Here is a 20,120-nt window from a genome sequence, read left to right on the forward strand (position 1 = left end):
GCCAAACGGTAGGCTGCGCCCCGCCCCCCCTTAAAGGGGAAGCACTGTCGGGTCCGCCTCTTCGCTCAACGTCTGAATGGGACTTGAGAGGGCAGGTGGCTGACCCCTTCCTTCCGTCCTTCCCACAGGGAGGGGGAAGCTTGGCCCAGCTCCCTCGGCCCGGTGTTACCGACTTTTTCCCCATCAGATGGACGTAGCGCGGCCCCTCGCGAGCCTTAAAAGGAGCAGCAGGCGGCCACCTTACGCAGCGACCCGGAGGGAGTCCTGCGGGGACTACGCGGCGGGCGTGAGGCGAGCGTGGCTCCGGGCATGCGCGGCGGCTATGTGCACGCCGGGCCGGCACCGCCCTCTGGCTGTGTCTTCCTCCCGCCGCGGCCTTCGGGCTCCCGGAGCACCGGGGCTGATCGCCGAGGTAGGCGGTGCCCTCGCGGCCCCCTGCGTTTCTTTCTCCCTTAGTCCGTCCGCTTTTTGAATCTCCCTCCTGGTTTCTGCGAGCTCCCGCCCTTCCGCAGACGCGGGGGTCTCCCGCCGCACCAGGACGTGCAGGTTTTGTCCACCCTAGGGCTCCTGAGGAATCGCGTTTAGTTTAGGCTCATTCAGCCCCATACCTGTTTGTCCGACAGACAACCTTTAAAAAAAAAAAAAAAAGTTCCCCCCCCCCCCGGGAATCAGAACGTTTAAACATTAAACGTAGGCAAGGGCTTCCTGGCGGCGTGAGGGGCACCACCACCTTAACATCTACGTAAGACTGAAAACCACTGGGGGCCGGGGTCCAGGGGTGATGGAGACGCCAGGACAGACCGAATCAGGAATCAGGCCCACGTCCTCATCTACGTGACCAGCCGACAGGGTTTAATTCCTATCTGGGGTTAAATGAAATGCCAAGCAGAGGAGTTGATTTTAATTCCAGATGGACTCAGTGTATATAACAGCGTGTATTTTTCAAAGAAATGGGTGTAAAGAGAACGAATACGCGGAGAATTTTAACGGAATGCCTATGTAAACAAGCACTATTGTGAGTAGTACATTTGAGTTAAAAAGAAAACGTGAGGGGGCGATAAATTGGGATTTCTCCTTATATCCAGTTGGTTTGCAGCGGTGGGGCACCTGTATGGTGACCTATTTAGGGCACTTTTGAAACAGCTGTTAATGGTACGTAACCACTGACAGGGAAAGAGAAATCTAGACCTTGATCTAGGGGATATTTTAAATTTCAAACCGAAACAAACCACTCTTGGAAATTTGAGTCTTGGGAACAAGATAATATTGCTCAGGACTCAGAGATTGTCTTGTATTATTATCCTGTGACACTTGGAGGTTTTGACCACTTGAATATTAAGTCAACCCAGGCAGTCCAGTGTCTTGTATTTCTGAGAACCGTCTAGGGATTTTCTTGTTGTCATTCTTTAAATCAGATGAAGCAGCCAGGTCTTGTCAAAAAAGTCACTGTTAAGAATTGAATTTTAATCACCTTTTACTTAAACCCTACTATTTTTGTTTAGTCATAGATTTAAATCAGCTAGTTTTTAATTGAAGGCCCCAAACAATGCAAGATGCCTTATTACTTATTGATTCAGATTAGACACAGGACGCACATATGGATTTTATTCAGCCTGAGAAGTGGTCTGCAGGCAGATATAACACATGGTTAGAAACTAGAAGTGAGAAAACGCAATGATTCATAATACCTCGAGCACTCCTTCCAGGAACCATGAGCAGGATGAGGAAGGAAGGATGAGTATGGAAATGAAGACCTTTTAGAGCATTATTTTGACCTTTCATAATTCTGTTGAACCGGCTGAAAGGAAGCAAAAAGTCTAAATAACGATTTTGCAGCTTGTGTTGATCTAAACCTATAAAGAACACTCTCATATGGTAATCTATGTGTGTATGTGAATTGTCAGACATGTGCTTTTTTTGCTATGTTAATTTATAAAAGTTAATCAAAGACTTACTCCTGCGGTACTTGTGAAAGCAGATTGTGTGAGGAGAGTAAAAAAAAACAATCACTGTACTCCCCAGACTCAGCCCTTTGACTTTGGTTATTTATCATGTCCTTTTCTTTTTAGTAATCACTTAACTGGAAATTTGGGACCTTTTGAAATTGGGTTCCTGTACCCTGCTAAATGCAATATTTAGAAGTCCCCAATTCTCCACAATATAGAAGTTAATTGGTGATATTTAATTATGAATAAAGCAAGAGGTCATCTTATTTGCTCTTAAGTATATTTTCTGAAGTAACCTTAAAAAAGATAAGTAACTGACACCCCCAAATTAGTAGAACTATCTGAGATTCACTTTAATTTCTAAATCAGTTACTGTGACACATCCCTGGTGGAAATGTTTAAGAGATCTCTGGTAGGCCCTTATGTATACTGTAAGGGGAACCACTTCAAACTCTGATGGAAAACAAACTAGCAAGTCGTTCTGAAGGTTTCCTAAAGATACCTCCTGAGAAGATTCAGCTACTGCTTGAGTCAGGACAATTAAATTTGAAGTCCTTCTTTTCTTTTTGATATTTGTTAAAACTTTATTATGGAAAATTTCAAGCACGCACAAAAGTAGAGGTAATAGTACAATAAATCCTAATATACCATTCACCCAGCTTGAACATTTATCACTATACGGCCCTTAATATTTCACTCCCTTATCCTTGCTGGATTATTATCATTTTCTCTGTACTTTAAATATGAACGGATAAGAGAGAACTTTTTTAAAACATCCACCATACCATTATCCCATCCAAAAATTATCTTACTGTCATTTAATATCCAGACAATTGAAATTTCCCCATTGTCTCATTAATATTATTTTACACTTGGTTTGTTCAACAGGATCTAAACAAATTCCACACTGCATTTGGTTAGTGAGGTCTTTTCTAAACTAGTAAAAGGCAGTTAATTCCCTATTTAATTCAGGGAAGCAGATAGCGATGTTTTTTCTAAGGAAGATATTTGGATTGTTAAAAAGCACTGTTCAAAATGTAGGGAAATTCAAGAAAATCACTTTAAACAAAATCCTCATATTGAAAGGTCACCAATTGATAGTCCACTGTAGAAATGTAATTATACCTAATGCAAATAAATAAATCCTTTAAAAATCTAGGCATTTGCTTTAGAGTGTAATTTGTTCTAGAGAGTCCAAGTGAAGCATTTTAAATTGTACTGAAAAAACCTGAAACTTTAAATCAATTCATTAGTACAATAGGCGACAACAGTAACCACAAATACGAACAGTCTACAGCTCCACTGAGGTCAGTTTTAAAGCATTTTTGATTGCTTTATTGCATAAGTAGTACACCTTAATTGTAGAAAAAATAAAGCAAAAAAGAAGACATATAAAATCACTAAAAACTGGAACTAAGTCTTCTTGGTATCTAAGTGTACTCCCAAGATGATTCCATTTTAGTTTTTTGTTTTAAGGAAACACTTTGTCTAGGACTAAAGGACAAAGTTAAGAAAATACCAGATTCTCGAGATGGAATGTTGCTAATCTGAGTACTGTTAGCCTGTACATTTAGTTTATGAGGTAGGCAGCGCAGATGGGTGTATACAGTCAATCATCCTATGGGTTATAGTACTGTGCAGCAATTAGAATGACCACTAACAGCAAAAGAGGATCCTAAACCTTTTAATGAAGGTACTGTGAATGACTGGGTCTATAGTCATAGAATTTTCAGTATGATAAAATGTCATTCCCATAACCAAGAAGAAGAGCAAACACGTATTATCCACTTTGGTTATCCCAGAGAGAAAAATAACACGTATGGTATACTTTGCATATTGCTGACCAGAAAAACATTCAATTTTCCCTGGATGGTTACCATAGTTACATGAGCCGTTTATAACATCAAGAGGAGGAAGTAGGTCACAGTATTAAAGGAGTTTGAATTATGCAATTATGTTTCCTAAAAGCAGGGGAAAGGGTTTAAAATTTAGGGAAGAGAGATTTATACTGATGTTCAAAATTGAAATTCTAGTTTAATTTTGCTGGTGAAACAATAAATCTGTCTAAAATTAAATGGTTGATATTGTGGGTGTAAATAGTTTAACCTGTACAAATAATGTAATAGCTTGATCCATAAGTGTGATAAAAGAGATGCCAGCACATTCTGTCCTTGTGGATACCCCTTTATCTTAGTGAGCTACCTTACCTTAAAATGTTTTTGTAGATAATCAATAAACCCAACAATAGCCTAGAATCTTGGAGTAGCCAAAACATGTAAACTGAAGCTTTGACCTCTTACCTTTGCAAGTTTGAGATTAAAGCTTGGTACAAGGCCTGTCATATGCTACTCTTAATTTGTGGTAGAGATTTTCCTATTAATTTCATCAAAGGGACAGAGAAGGGTGGTAAAGAGGGAAGGTGTTGAAAGCCATGTTAGCATAGACTTCATCCTCTTTAAATTATGTGTGGTTTTGTTTTTTTTACTAAGAACCTCAAAAAGATAATTTTATTCAAGAACTGTGTCTGTTGTATCAGAGCCCTGCACAGTGCTGAATAAAGAGAGGTTGGATGAAGGAAAAGCAAAGAAGGGGCTTCCCTGATGGCGCGGTGGGTAAGAATCCGCCTGCCAATGCAGGGGACACGGGTTCAAGCCCTGGTCTGGGAAGATCCCACATGCCGCGGAGCAACTAAGCCCGTGCGCCACAACTACTGAGCCTGCGCTCTAGCGCCCATGAGCCACAGCTACTGAGCCTGCACGCCACAACTACTGAAGCCCGCGCACCTAGAGCGCGTGCTCCACAACAAGAGAAGCCACCGCAATGAGAAGCCCGCGCAGCACAACGAAGAGTAGCCCCCACTGACTGCAACTAGAGAAAGCCCGTGCGCAGCAACGAAGACCCACCGCAGCCTAAATAAATAAATAAATAAATAAATAAAATCATTTAAAAAAAAGAAAAGCAAAGAAAAAGCTTCATCTCAAGGTTACACAATTTCAGATGGTCATTTTTAATCTTCTGATCACTATAGACTCATAGACTTTGTATAGCTAAAACTAATCTTAGTTCAGTGATTTCCCTCAAAGGAAGAGAGAGCAGGCAACAGGCAGCCTCACTGAGTAGCTGGATGAGCCACTGCTGCTGATGTTAATTCATCATAACCATCATGTCTGTAGGGAAGGATGGGGAAGAGGTTGAGAATCCCTATTATAACTCACCTCTAGACCAATTTTTTCTTTTACAGGTGATGATATGGGGACCCAGAGAAGTTAAATAACTTGCCCAGTGTCACACAGCAATTCAGGAAGTAAGTGTACACTTAAAAATTTAAAAGTAAAACAAATATTAGTTAATCTTAGCTGATAATCATTGGAAAGGAGAAAAGTACCCATAGAAAAAACAATTAAAAACTTGGGATATGAACTTCCGGGTAAGATGGCGGAAGAGTAAGACGCGGAGATCACCTTCCTCCTCACGGATACACCAGAAATACAGCTACACGTGGAACAACTCCTACAGAACACCTACTGAACGCTGGCAGAAGACCCCAGACCTCCCAAAAGGCAAGAAACTCCCCACATACCTGGGTAGGGCAAAGCGGAGAGATTCCCGCACAGAGGATCGGTGCCGAGCGGCACTCACCAGCCCGAGAGGCTTGTCTGCTCGCCCGCCGGGGCGGGCGGCGCTGGAAGCTGAGGCTCGGGCTTCGGTCAGAGCGCAGGGAGAGGACTGGGGCTGGCGGCGAGAACTCAGCCTGAAGGGGGCTAATGTGCCACAGCTAGCCGGGAGGGAGTCCGGGAAAACTCTGGAGCTGCCGAAGAGGCAAGAGACTTGTTCTTCCCTCTTGGTTTCCTGCTGCGCGAGGAGAGGGGATTAAGAGCGCTGCTTAAAGGGGCTCCACAGACGGGCGCGAGTCGCGACTGAAAGCGCGGAGCCCAGTGACGGGCGTGGGACGCTGGGGCTGCTGCTGCCGCCGCCAAGAAGCCCGTGTGCGAGCGCAGGTCACTGTCCACACCGCCCTTCCGGGAGCCTGAGCAGCCCGCCACTGCCGGGGTCCCGGGATCCAGGGGCGGCTTCCCTGGGAGAACGCACGGCGCGCCTTGGGCTGGTGCAACGTCACGCCGACCTCTGCCGCTGCAGGCTCGCCCCGCACTCCGTGCCCCTCCCTCCCGCCCGGCCGGAGTGAGCCAGAGTTCCCGAAGAGGCTGCTCCTTTAACCCTTTCCTGTCTGAGTGAAGAGCAGACGCCCTCCGGCGACCTACACGCAGAGGCGGGGCCAAATCCAAAGCTGAGACCCGGGAGCTGTGAGAACAAAGAAGAGAAAGGGAAACCTCTCCCAGCAGCCTCAGAAGCAGCGGATTAAAGCTCCACAATCAACTTGATGTACCCTGCATCTGTGGAATACATGAATAGACAACAAATCATCCCAAATTGAGGAGCCAGGAGTCAGTACTGTGCCTCTGAGGTGGGAGAGCCAACTTCAGGACACTGGTCCACAAGAGACCTCCCAGCTCCACATAATATCAAACGGCGAAAATCTTCCAGAGATCTCCATCTCAACACCAGCACCCAGCTTCACTCAACGACCAGCAAGCTACAGTGCTGGACACCCTATGCCAAACAACTAGCAAGACAGGAACACAACGCCACCCATTAGCAGAGAGGTGGCCTAAAATCATAAAAAGTCTGCAGACACCCCAAAACACACCACCAGACGTGGACCTGCCCACCAGAAAGACAAGATCCAGCCTCATCCACCAGAACACAGGCACTAGTCCCCTCGACCAGGAAACCTACACAACCCACTAAACCAACCTTAGCCACTGGGGACAGACACCAAAAACAACAGGAACTACGAACCTGCAGCCGGCAAAAAGGAGACCCCAAACACAGTAACATAAGCAAAATGAGAAGACAGAAAAACACACAGCAGGAGAAGGAGCAAGATAAAAACCCACCAGACCTAACAAATGAAGAGGTAATAGGCAGTCTATCTGAAAAAGAATTCAGAATAATGATAGTAAAGATGATCCAAAATCTTGGAAATAGAATAGACAAAATGCAAGAAACAGTTAACAAGGACCTAGTAGAACTAAAGATGAATCAAGCATCGATTAAAAACACAATAAATGAAATGAAAAATACTCTAGATGGGATCAATAGCAGAATAACTGAGGCAGAAGAACGGATAAGTGAGGTGGAAGATAAAATAGTGGAAATAACTAATGCAGAGCAAAATAAAGAGAAAAGAATGAAAAGAACAGAGGACAATATCAGAGACCTCTGGGACAACATTAAACGCACCAACATTCGAATTATAGGGGTTCCAGAAGAAGAAGAGAAAAAGAAAGGGACTGAGAAAATATTTGAAGAGATTATAGTTGAAAACTTCCCTAATATGGGAAAGGAAATAGTTAATCAAGTCCAGGAGGCACAGAGAGTCCCATACAGAATAAATCCAAGAAGAAATACGCCAAGACACATATTAATCAAACTGTCAAAAATTAAACACAAAGAAATCATATTAAAAGCAGCAAGGCAAAAACAACAAATAACACACAAGGGAATCCCCATCAGGATAACAGCTGATCTCTCAGCAGAAACTCTACAAGCCAGAAGGGAGTGGCAGGACATAATTAAAGTGATGAAGGAGAGAAACCTGCAACCAAGATTACTCTACCCAGCAAGGATCTCATTCAGATTTGATGGAGAAATTAAAACGTTTACAGACAAGCAAAAGCTGAGAGAGTTCAGCACCACCAAACCAGCTTTACAACAAATGCTAAAGGAACTTCTCTAGGCAAGAAACACAACAGAAGGAAAAGACCTACAATAACGAACCCAAAACAATTAAGAAAATGGGAATAGGAACATACATATCGATAATTACCTTAAATGTAAATGGACTAAACGCTCCCACCAAAAGACACAGATTGGCTGAATGGATACAAAAACAAGACCCATATATATGCTGTCTACAAGAGACCCACTTCAGACCTAGAGACACATACAGACTGAAAGTAAGGGGATGGAAAAAGATATTCCATGCAAATGGAAACCAAAAGAAAGCTGGAGTAGCAATTCTCATATCAGACAAAATAGACTTTAAAATAAAGACTACTAGAAGAGACAAAGAAGGACACTACATAATGATCAAGGGATCGATCCAAGAAGAAGATATAACAATTGTAAATATTTATGCACCCAACATAGGAGCACCTCAATACATAAGGCAAACACTAACAGCCATAAAAGGAGAAATCGACAGTAACACAATCATAGTAGGGGACTTTAACACCCCACTTTCACCAATGGACAGATCATCCAAAATGAAAATAAATAAGGAAACACAAGCTTTAAATGATACATTAAACAAGATGGACTTAATTGATATTTATAGGACATTCCATCCAAAAACAACAGAATACACATTTTTCTCAAGTGCTCATGGAACATTCTCCAGGATAGATCATATCTTGGGTCACAAATCAAGCCTTGGTAAATTTAAGAAAATTGAAATTGTATCAAGTATCTTTTCCGACCACAATGCTATGAGACTAGATATCAATTACAGGAAAAGAGCTATAAAAAATACAAACACATGGAGGCTAAACAATACATTACTTAATAACGAAGTGATCACTGAAGAAATCAAAGAGGAAATAAAAAAATACCTAGAAACAAATGACAATGGAGACACGACGACCCAAAACCTATGGGATGCAGCAAAAGCAGTTCTAAGAGGGAAGTTTATAGCAATACAATCCCACCTTAAGAAACAGGAAATATCTCGACTAAACAACCTAACCTTGCACCTAAAGCAATTAGAGAAAGAAGAACAAAAACATCCCAAAGTTAGCAGAAGGAAAGAAATCATAAAAATCAGGTCAGAAATAAATGAAAAAGAAATGAAGGAAACAATAGCAAAGATCAATAAAACTAAAAGCTGGTTCTTTGAGAAGATAAACAAAATTGATAAACCATTAGCCAGACTCATCAAGAAAAAAAGGGAGAAGACTCAAATCAATAGAATTAGAAATGAAAAAGGAGAAGTAACAACTGACACTGCAGAAATACAAAAGATCGTGAGAGATTACTATAAGCAACTCTATGCCAATAAAATGGACAACCTGGAAGAAATGGACAAATTCTTAGAAATGCACAACCTGCCAAGACTGAATCAGGAAGAAATAGAACATATGAACAGACCAATCACAAGCACTGAAATTGAAACTGTGATAAAAAATCTTCCAACAAACAAAAGCCCAGGACCAGATGGCTTCACAGGCGAATTCTATCAAGCATTTAGAGAAGAGCTAACGCCTATCCTTCTCAAACTCTTCCAAAATATAGCAGAGGGAGGAACACTCCCAAACTCATTCTACGAGGCCACCATCACCTTGATACCAAAACCAGACAAGGATGTCACAAAGAAAGAAAACTACAGGCCAATATCACTGATGAACATAGATGCAAAAATCCTCAACAAAATACTAGCAAACAGAATCCAACAGCACATTAAAAGGATCATACACCATGATCAAGTGGGGTTTATCCCAGGAATGCAAGGATTCTTCAATATACGCAAATCAATCAACGTGATACACCATATTAACAAATTGAAGGAGAAAAACCATATGATCATCTCAATAGATGCAGAGAAAGCTTTCGACAAAATTCAACACCCATTCATGATAAAAACCCTGCAGAAAGTAGGCATAGAGGGAACTTTCCTCAACATAATAAAGGCCATATATGACAAACCCACAGCCAGCATCGTCCTCAATGGTGAAAAACTGAAACCATTTCCACTAAGATCAGGAACAAGACAAGGTTGCCCACTCTCACCACTCTTATTCAACATAGTTTTGGAAGTTTTAGCCACAGCAATCAGAGAAGAAAAGCAAATAAAAGGAATCCAAATTGGAAAAGAAGAAGTAAAGCTGTCACTGTTTGCAGATGACATGATACTATACATAGAGAATCCTAAAGATGCTACCAGAAAACTACTAGAGCTAATCAATGAATTTGGTAAAGTTGCAGGATACAAAATTAATGCACAGAAATCTCTGGCATTCCTATATACTAATGATGAAAAATCTGAAAGTGAAATCAAGGAAACACTCCCATTTACCATTGCAACAAAAAGAATAAAATATCTAGGAATAAACCTACCTAAGGAGACAAAAGACCTGTATTCAGAAAATTATAAGACACTGATGAAAGAAATTAAAGATGATACAAATAGATGGAGAGATGTACCATGTTCTTGGATTGGAAGAATCAACATTGTGAAAATGACTCTACTACCCAAAGCAATCTACAGATTCAATGCAATCCCTATCAAAATACCACTGGCATTTTTCACAGAACTAGAACAAAAAATTTCACAATTTGTATGGAAACACAAAAGACCCCGAATAGCCAAAGCAATCTTGAGAACGAAAAATGGAGCTGGAGGAATCAGGCTCCCTGACTTCAGACTATACTACAAAGCTGCAGTAATCAAGACAGTATGGTACTGGCACAGAAACAGAAAGATAGATCAATGGAACAGGATAGAAAGCCCAGAGATAAACCCACGGACATATGGTCACCTTATCTTTGATAAAGGAGGCAGGAATGTACAGTGGAGAAAGGACAGTCTCTTCAATAAGTGGTGTTGGGAAAACTGGACAGGGACATGTAAAAGTATGAGATTCGATCACTCCCTAACACCATACACAAAAATAAGCTCAAAATGGATTAAAGACCTAAATGTAAGGCCAGACACTATCAAACTCTTAGAGGACAACATAGGCAGAACACTCTATGACATAAATCACAGCAAGATCCTTTTTGACCCACCTCCTAGAGAAATGGAAATAAAGACAAAAATAAACACATGGGACCTAATGAAACTTAAAAGCTTTTGCACAGCAAAGGAAACCATAAACAAGACCAAAAGACAACCCTCAGAATGGGAGAAAATATTTGCAAATGAAGCAACTGACAAAGGATTAATCTCCAAAATTTATAAGCAGCTCATGCAGCTCAATAACAAAAAAACAAACAACCCAATCCAAAAATGGGCAGAAGACCTAAATAGACATTTCTCCACAGAAGATATACAGACTGCCAACAAACACATGAAAGGATGCTCAACATCTTTACTAATTAGAGAAATGCAAATCAAAACTACAATGAGATATCATCTCACACCAGTCAGAATGGCCATCATCAAAAAATCTAGAAACAATAAATGCTGGAGAGGGTGTGGAAAAAAGGGAACACTCTTGCACTGCTGGTGGGAATGTGAATTGGTACAGCCACTATGGAGAACGGTATGGAGGTTCCTTAAAAAACTACAAATAGGGCCTCCCTGGTGGCGCAGTGGTTGAGAGTCCGCCTGCCGATGCAGGGGATACGGGTTCGTGCCCCGGTCTGGGAGGATCCCATATGCCGCGGAGCGGCTGGGCCCGTGAGCCATGGCTGCTGAGCCTGCGCATCCGGAGCCTGTGCTCCGCAACGGGAGAGGCCACAACAGTGAGAGGCCCGCATACCACAAAAAAAAAAAAAAATAATAATAAAAAAAACTACAAATAGAACTACCATATGACCCTGCAATCCCACTACTGGGCATATACCCTGAGAAAACCATAATTCAAAAAGAGACATGTACCAAAATGTTCATAGCAGCCCTATTTACAATAGCCCGGAGATGGAAACAACCTAAGTGTCCATCATTGGATGAATGGGTAAAGAAGATGTGGCACATACATACAATGGAATATTACTCAGCCATAAAAAGAAATGAAATTGAACTATTTGTAATGAGGTGGATGGACCTAGAGTCTGTCATACAGAGTGAAGTAAGTCAGAAAGAGAAAGACAAATACTGTATGCTGACACATATATATGGAATTTAAGAAAAAAAAAGGTCATGAAGAACATAGGGGTAAGACAGGAATAAAGACACAGACCTACTAGAGAATGGACTTGAGGATATGGGGAGGGGGAAGGGTAAGCTGTGACAAAGTGAAAGAGCGGCATGGACATATATACACTACCAAACGTAAGGTAGATAGCTAGTGGGAAGCAGCCGCATAGCACAGGGAGATCAGCTCGGTGCATTGTGACCGCCTGGAGGGGTGGGATAGGGAGGGTGGGAGGGAGACGCAAAAGGGAGGGGATATGGGAACATATGTATACATATAACTGATTAAATTTGTGATAAAGCAAAAAATAAAAAAAAAAAATAAATAAAAAAAATAAAAAAAAAAAGAAAAAAAAAAAAGAAAAGCCAAAAAAAAAAAAAAAAAAAAAAAACTTGGGATATTATAAAATTACTTTTTCTGAGAAGTCTTGCAGCAAATTTGACAAAATTACCTCAAAGGAAAATTAGAATTTTCTGAACAATAATTTCCAAAATAATCATAAAATCAAAAGTACTAGAAATATGTATCCTTTAGACATTTATTTTCAAGGGCAAATGCCTTATGCCTTCAGCTCTAGTTAAAATAAGAATGGCCTTTTAAAAATAAAACTCAAGCTACTGTTGAGGAGCTTTTTGCTGAATCTTTTGTTCCTTGTAATGATTCTAATTGATTACTTAATGAGGCTTTATTGGAGCTATTGTTACATTAATTGCTCTTGGCAAGGTTAATTTAATCCAGCACTTTGGTGAATATTGATTTAGCTTCTGAGGGTAAATTTTAAAAAATTATTTATCTAATTTATTTCCGTATATTGGAGTTCTCTGACTCTTTTATCTATGGAAACCAGTATATCTTGCTTTATTCAATATATCTTTCTGGGAAATTGTGTTAAAACCTTATTTTGCTACAAGTAATTTTATAAATTTATTTATTTTATTTATTTATTTTTGGCTGCATTGGGTCTTCGTTGCTGCGCGCAGGCTTTCTCTAGTTGCGGCGAGCGGGGGCTACTCTTCGTTGCGGTGTGCGGGCTTCTCGTTGCGGTGGCTTCTCTTGTTGCGGAGCTTGGGCTCTAGGCGCGCGGGCTTCAGTAGCTGTGGCTCGTGGACTTCAGAGCGCAGGCTCAGTAGTTGTGGTGCACGGGCTTAGTTGCTCCGCAGCATGTGGGATCTTCCCAGACCAGGCCTCAAACCCGTGACCCCTGCATTGGGAGGCGGATTCTTGACCACTGTGCCACCAGCGAAGCCCCTACAAGTAATTTGAAATGTGCTGGTTCTATAAAATAAAAGACCCACATTTTAGAAATATTTAACAAATAATTTATCTCATTTTCTTTTGTTTTCTAGACTGCCCTCAATTGTTTTCTGCTTGAGAAAACATAGGTTGTGTTCTTCATTATCTATCTGCAGCCACGGTGTGGCATCTTTTGCTTGTTCTAACTGTGGTGTACATTCCAGATCCTTTAGCGTAATATCCTTTGGTCACAGAAATGACATCTTCAGGGAGACGACTTTGAAGAAATGCCTGAAAGTGACAGTAGAAATATTTTCTTCTGTTACCTGCTGAAAGTAAGTACTAGAATTAGAGAGATTAAAAAAAACAAAGATATAAAAGATATGGGGAACAATTTCTATGGAAAGTATTAGAGGCTAAGAAGCTTACTGTTATGGGAAAATAGAAGAAACAGAGAAAGGAATGATTACTTCAGCCATTAACGGTGGTAGTACAACAGGAGAATTAAAGTTTAGGGACCATGATATTTAAATTATATCTACAGAAACTATGTTACTCCTTTATGCATAACAAAAAATACAGTTCTAATACAGGGTTGGACTAATAGCCTATCTAACGTAATCTTTGAAAAGTGGCATGTTGATTCAAAAATAACTGCAAAAGAGCCTGGTGACTTCCTTACATGATGTTATTTTTATTTTTTAAAATTTATTTTATTGACATATAGTTCATTTACAATGTTGTGTCGATTTCTGCTGTACAACACAGGGACTCAGCTATACATATATATACATTCTTTTTCATATTCTTTTCCATTATGGTTTATAACAGGATATTGAATATAGTTCCTTGATGTTAGCTTCAGAATATGCCTAACTTTTACTCTTCAGGTAAAATATCTCTGGAAGAATAGTCCAGTGTTAATCTATGGTAGTAGTTGCCTCTGATTTAGCGCCTGGGGATCTGGAGTTGGAGGGAGACTTAGTTTTCACAAATATCATTTTGCACATTTGATTTTTTTGATACACGTATTGCTTTAACAAAATTTAAACTTTGTTTATCTTTAATATAAAAGAAGCAAGAAGCTTTCCATACATTCTGCAATAACAAAATGCATATGAATACTACCCACTGGGAAAGGAGCACATGAGTAAATACGCTCAGTATTTAGATTTAGTTCACTTTTTTGAGAATTTTTCTGCTACTACTGCTAGTATTGTCTATACTTTACATACTAGCATTCTAATTGCAAATATATTGTTACACAAAAATAAAATTAATAAATACCATATTGTTAAGCTTGAAGCTTTTGAAGACGTCACACTTTAGAAACTGATCTAGGCAGTTTTGGCTCAGAAATACATTTTTTTGTGAAGTTTTGTAGCAGTTTAGGAGAAGTTATGTGTAGCTTTTTTCTCATTCAGTATAGCCCTCAACTTGTTAAGAGCTTTCTAAATTTTTGTGTGATCTTACTTGAATACATTAGGTTAAGATGGAATACCTCTTATCATTTTTATGAGTTAAATGTTTTAAAAATTCACATTCAGGCTAATGTTCTGTGTTCATGCCATCTATAACTTGTACCTACAACCTCAGAAGGGAACTGTGAACTGTGTCTACCCCAGAAGGAGTCCTTCCCTGATGTCTCTTACTGAGCTTTGGTCTTCTCTATAGGATTGAAATTTAGCAGAAGTATCTAATGAAGAGGAATCTGAACACAGCAATTGAGAAAGGAAAAAGATTGGGAGAAGAGCCCAGATGTCATAAGGCAAAGGGAGGATGAGGTACAGGAAGCAGCTATTATTATTTCTGTTGCGTGGCTCAAAGAACTCCAAGAAATTGATTCCATTCCACTGGGCATAGTTTTCAATTTGGGATAGGAATTTATTTTTTAATAAAATTGATATTAGTGGAAACACACAGGAAACAGACAGGAAAACAATTGAACATAGTGACCTGAGTGGTTGCAATACCTCATGTAAGGCATCTTTTTCAGAAATTATTCTTTGGTGTGTGGTGGGTTGCTTTCTAGGTAAGAATGGGAGTGACAGCTCTGCTGTAATGAATAATGGCCTGGGTGGGGAGAGGGAAGGAGAAGCCAGGAGGGAGTAACAGGGAAATGAGGTTATGTGGAAGGAAGGAGATAGATTCAGGAAATTTCCAGGAGGCAATATCGGCTGGGTTTTGTGACTGTTTTTAGGGGACGGGGCCATAAGGAGGTGGTGGCAATGTTGTGCAGAATGGAAGATCCAGGAAGCAGGGCAGGTTTGTTGGGAAAGATACAGATTTAAATCATACAAGGTTTATAACCCTGTAGGTTTTTTTTTAGGCCTCCTCTTCCAAACAGCATAAACTATTGCTTCCTAGATGTATATAGCCTGCTTGTCTGTAAAGAGCAGCCAGCCATAGAAACTGGAGGCTGGGAATGTGTTGGGAAGGGTAGAGAGACTAGAGGAAATGATTTAGATGTGCAGTGGTCTTAAAAATATTTTCCCGCAAGCCAGGACTTAGCTAGCTTTGTATCACTTCTATTAGTAAGACGGGAGTCGGTAATAGGGGATAGCAAGGATGAACAGACCCTTGGGAGGAAGAGTTAATGCAGCAGGTCTGGTTGCTTATTCCTTGCATGTCTCCAAGGAAACCATGACTGACCCAGCCAACCCTGGGAATTTGGCCTGTGGAATGTTCTTTATGTTAGTGATGATTTTGTTGTGTACACCTGGAGAAATGGAACACGCCATACTGGCTTGTCAGGTTGCTTTGCACAACACGTACACCTGGTTTCATTGTTGGAGTCCTGAGTCTCAGTTGCCATAGCTGATTGTATAGCAGAATGTGTGGACGTTAATAGCTCCCCATAAAAGCCTTGGACCCTGAGACTCAAATGGGCTTCCTCAGGTAGAGCTATTCCATGCATGCCTGTAGTTTTGCTGCTAGGCAGAGAGAGAGAATTCCTTGCAGCTTCAGGCCAAGAACATTGGAAGCCTGTGCTGACCTCTCTGGACTTCCCCAATGCATCTTTTTCCCGTTGCTTTTGCTCTCTCTCCTTTGCTGTAATAAGTCCTAGCCATGTTTGTAACCTGCTATTGAGGCTTGTGAGTGATTCTGGGATCACCAAAGGAAACGACCATATATAAAGTTCTGAAGAAATTTAAAACCCAATTTGTCTATTCAAGACTTGATAGGATTCACTGAAAAAAAGAATAATCAACATATGCAAGTATGTGCTATGTATGGATTTAAACCGAATCAAATCTTTGGTCCATGTCCAGGAGACATTTATAGTCTCTGTAGGGATATAGAACACATATATAGAGTGTTAGGAAAATGCCTACAGGCATAAGTATAAATAAAATCAAATTAGCAATAAATGTAGAAGCAAGGCAGAAAAAGAGAGTAAAATTTGTAGGAGTCAATCATGGTTTATGGAAGATGGTGCATATTTAAGAGGAAATATGGGACCATGTTGTCAAATAATAGCTTTTGCTTTTTTCCTTCATAGGTACTTTCACAGTATGTAAAAAAAAAAAGAAATGAAAAACATTTTTTTCTGGATTTTATCTGATGAGTGCTGAGTCCAACAGAACTTTGACTGAATTATTTGTGTGGAATCAAAATTTGCACTAAATCAAAATGTAAGTATTCTATGTAACCATATTTTTTGAGCCCTACAGTTATTAATTATGGCTATGAGTTAACATTCTCTTATATTATCATTCCAAAGACTCCACCCAACTCCTGTTATAATAATAAATCATATCTGGTATTTCTTCAGCTATTTAGTTAAACTGCTTACAGCCAAAGATTAAGAATGAACTTTGAAAGTTCTGCTTCTGGTACTAGCCAGATAGGTCCTATCAAATCACCCTCCCACAAATAACACCTATAAATTCTGGAAAAATTTTTTAAAATACCAAAAGGCACTGGAAAACAAGCAAAAGAAGGCAAATTCTGGAGGGAAGTCAATACTTGGAAGAACGAAATGGCACTTCAGGCGTTTCCTATTTTTATGTCTTTAGCCTGCAGTGCCCAGTTTTGTAGGATGACTTAAACTTAGAAACTTGCAGATGTACTGGCTCGAAGAGCCAGAGGTTGGAGACCAGGGCAACCACAGTGTGGTACAGGGCCTAGAATTAATATCATGTACTGCCTTGACATCTGGTAGAATCAGGAATGTTATGAACAGCGTAACACCAAGTTCCCTTCCCCATCTGCTCCCATGGTCCTAAGATCCCCTAGCCAAACAACCCTTCTTGTCTCGGGGACCAGGTACATTTCCTGCTTGTACCTGAGTGGCAGGTTTCATTTCCCCCGCAAGCCTGTGGAATTATTCAAAGAAACCAATCCCATCCCCCCACAGGAACCAGGGACTATACAAAATCTGCCTCCCTCAGTACCTGGTTGTTTACTGTGTTCTCTGGTGTGTCCCTGAATGGTGTCTGGTGTCCTCCCCCAGGCTATGAGTATGCGTGACTAGTAAACTGCTATCAGTCTCACCTGACAAGTGCTGGGTGTCATGTATTAGGCCGTTCCCATAACCCTAGGGTGGGAATCCTTGCCTCACCAAAGAGATGAAGAAGAGGCAATTAAAAGAACAAAAATGGAAAGTGGAGGAGAAATCCCAGAAAGAAGAGAGTCACAGAGAGGGACCCTTAAAGTCTGGGTGGAAACTGCCCAAATCTCTAGCTAATTCCTAAACCACACATGTGCAAGGTGAACTCCAGGCAGCCCAGATAAGGCCAAGAGCACTGCACCGAGTTAGAGTTTGAGTTCAGCCAAGTGAACACAATGCCAAAACAAAAACATTGCTGCTCTTTAGAGAAACATAACAGAACTGAGCATCTAGAGATACTCAGTACATCATTCACTATGTCCAGGATGATATCTAAAACTACTAGACATATGGAGAAGTAGGAAAATGTAACCCCCAAACCAATCAATGGTGACTAGCCCAGGATGAATCAGTTGTAATTCGAGACAAGGATTTTTTTTTTTTTTTTTTTTTTTTTTTTTGCTGTACGCGGGCCTCTCACTGTTGTGGCCTCTCCCGTTGTGGAGCACAGGCTCCGGACACGCAGGCTCAGCGGCCATGGCTCACGGGCCCAGCCGCTCCGCGGCATGTGGGATCTTCCAGGACCGGGGCACGAACCCGTGTCCCCTGCATCGGCAGGGGGACTCTCAACCACTGCGCCACCAGGGAAGCCCGGCAGTTTTGCTTTTGATACCTGTTACCACCATTCCATTTTCTAGTAAATGTAAACTCCTTAGGTGTTTGGCACATAAAAGGACCAATACATGTTTGTTGAATAAGATGTTTGTCTGTGTTTCCTGTGTTTTTGTTTATTCCCTGAAAAATCAATGCCCTAATGCTGCCTCCTGGTGGCAGAGTGTTGTGTGCAATACAGAGACTTTCTCAAGGAAGGTGGGAAAAGACTAGAGAGGTAGGCTGCTGTCAGACTCTCCTGAGATGGACTTTGCCGGAAAAAACATAATCTTATGAGGCTGGCTCTCTCCTCTTCTGAGGAAGCAGCCCTTTTCATGAGTGTGACATCCACTGGTTTTGAGTTATATCACAAGTCATGTTTTTGGCTGATATTTCACCAAGTTTACTGATTGAATGATTTATTCTTTTTACAGGTTACATCAGATTTTAGAGCATGTACTGTGTTTGTGATTGCCATCTCTCAACTGTTGGAATGGAACAAAACATTGGAGATTATTTTAATGAGAAAAGCTTCTCCAGGAAGTCAGTGATGACCAAGAAATTAGGGGCATAATTTTTCTTTCTGGGGCATAATTGTTTGGGGTCTTGTTGGCGAAAAAGACTTTGAGAACGGGGAGAGGGTGTGCTCCAGGACCTGGGTAACTGGGTGGCTTTAATGACCATCGTCTTACAGTGTGGGCCCTGGGAAGAACTTACTGGGGAGTCCCAGTAGCTAATTTTTCACATTGTCACTCTACAGGACGTCTGTACCAGCACATCTTCCCCATTTTGCGGTTAAACATCCCTCTGGAGAATTATCCCTGAGGCACTAAGAACTTTACTGTACTTTCCCCACACACACCCCCAGCCTCTTGGTCTCAATTCCGATGTCAGTCAAGGTGCCCAGCACAGGACAACCTCTTTAGCTGGTTGGAGAGCTATTGCCCACTCCTGGAAACACAAGTAACTCACCTTTGTTCTGGTCCTACAGTTTTAAACCCTTAAGTGAGGGCTTGTGAATCATCTAACCTGATGAGGATATTTGAGGCCCCATCTGATAAGTGCACGTTGTACCATAAACTCAAGTAAAAGTAAAACTCAAATCAATCGACAAAATACAAAGATTTTCTACCACTAAATCGCTAAGGCAATTCCAAAGAATATGTTTCTGGAACAAAAGGCAATTCCAAAAGAGGTGCCCTAAAAATATTTTGAAAGTGGTAGAATAATGGAATAAAGATACTCTTTCCAAATAAAGATATTTTTCTTTGAAGTACACAAAATTGGGATTTGTAACTTTGTTTTTTTTTCTTTAAACATAACTCTGATTTTAGAAGTATGCGTATTATCTGGAGCAGAACATCTGTCAGGTTCCTCACGAACACTTCCCTTTTACCCCTTTAGATACTTGCAGTGACATTTTAGATGTTTAAAGTCAATCAGTGTGATTTTTCAAATGCCTAGGATTATTTATTATATACTTATATGACTATGAAGAATGTAGAATTGAGTGCTTTAATAGTTATACATGCCTTTTGACTATTTGTCCAGCTATACTTGAGAGCTATAAATTTAAGATGTATTTTGCTCAGCAGTGAGAAGCTGACATTTAACATTTGCGAGGTCAGTCAGGCAGTAGGTAAGTGAAGTCAGCCACAGAGCACTTACTTTCCATCTATTTCCACACCCTCCAGCCTCTTTAGGGCAAAGTTGTATTTGTTCTGTCTACTATGATCCAAATGAAGCCTTGAAAAACTGTCAACTTGTTGGCCATCTCAGCTTCTATGTTACTTCTGTTATTTGACCCTTAAGAGAAAGTCTCTT

General features: G+C 40.8%; 1 long non-coding RNA gene across 1 annotated transcript; it reads left to right on the forward strand.

Moving 5' to 3' along the window:
* Window positions 1-382: 382 nt before the first annotated feature.
* Window positions 383-16,627, forward strand: LOC307068636. The gene is made up of 5 exons (XR_013811465.1): window positions 383-412; window positions 5,188-5,250; window positions 13,318-13,428; window positions 14,768-14,877; window positions 16,596-16,627. It is a non-coding gene; the product is annotated as an uncharacterized lncRNA (long non-coding RNA).
* Window positions 16,628-20,120: the final 3,493 nt, after the last annotated feature.

The sequence above is a fragment of the Hyperoodon ampullatus genome, assembly GCF_949752795.1.
Source record: "Hyperoodon ampullatus genome assembly, chromosome: 20".
In the NCBI taxonomy this organism is placed as follows: Eukaryota; Metazoa; Chordata; class Mammalia; order Artiodactyla; family Ziphiidae; genus Hyperoodon; species Hyperoodon ampullatus.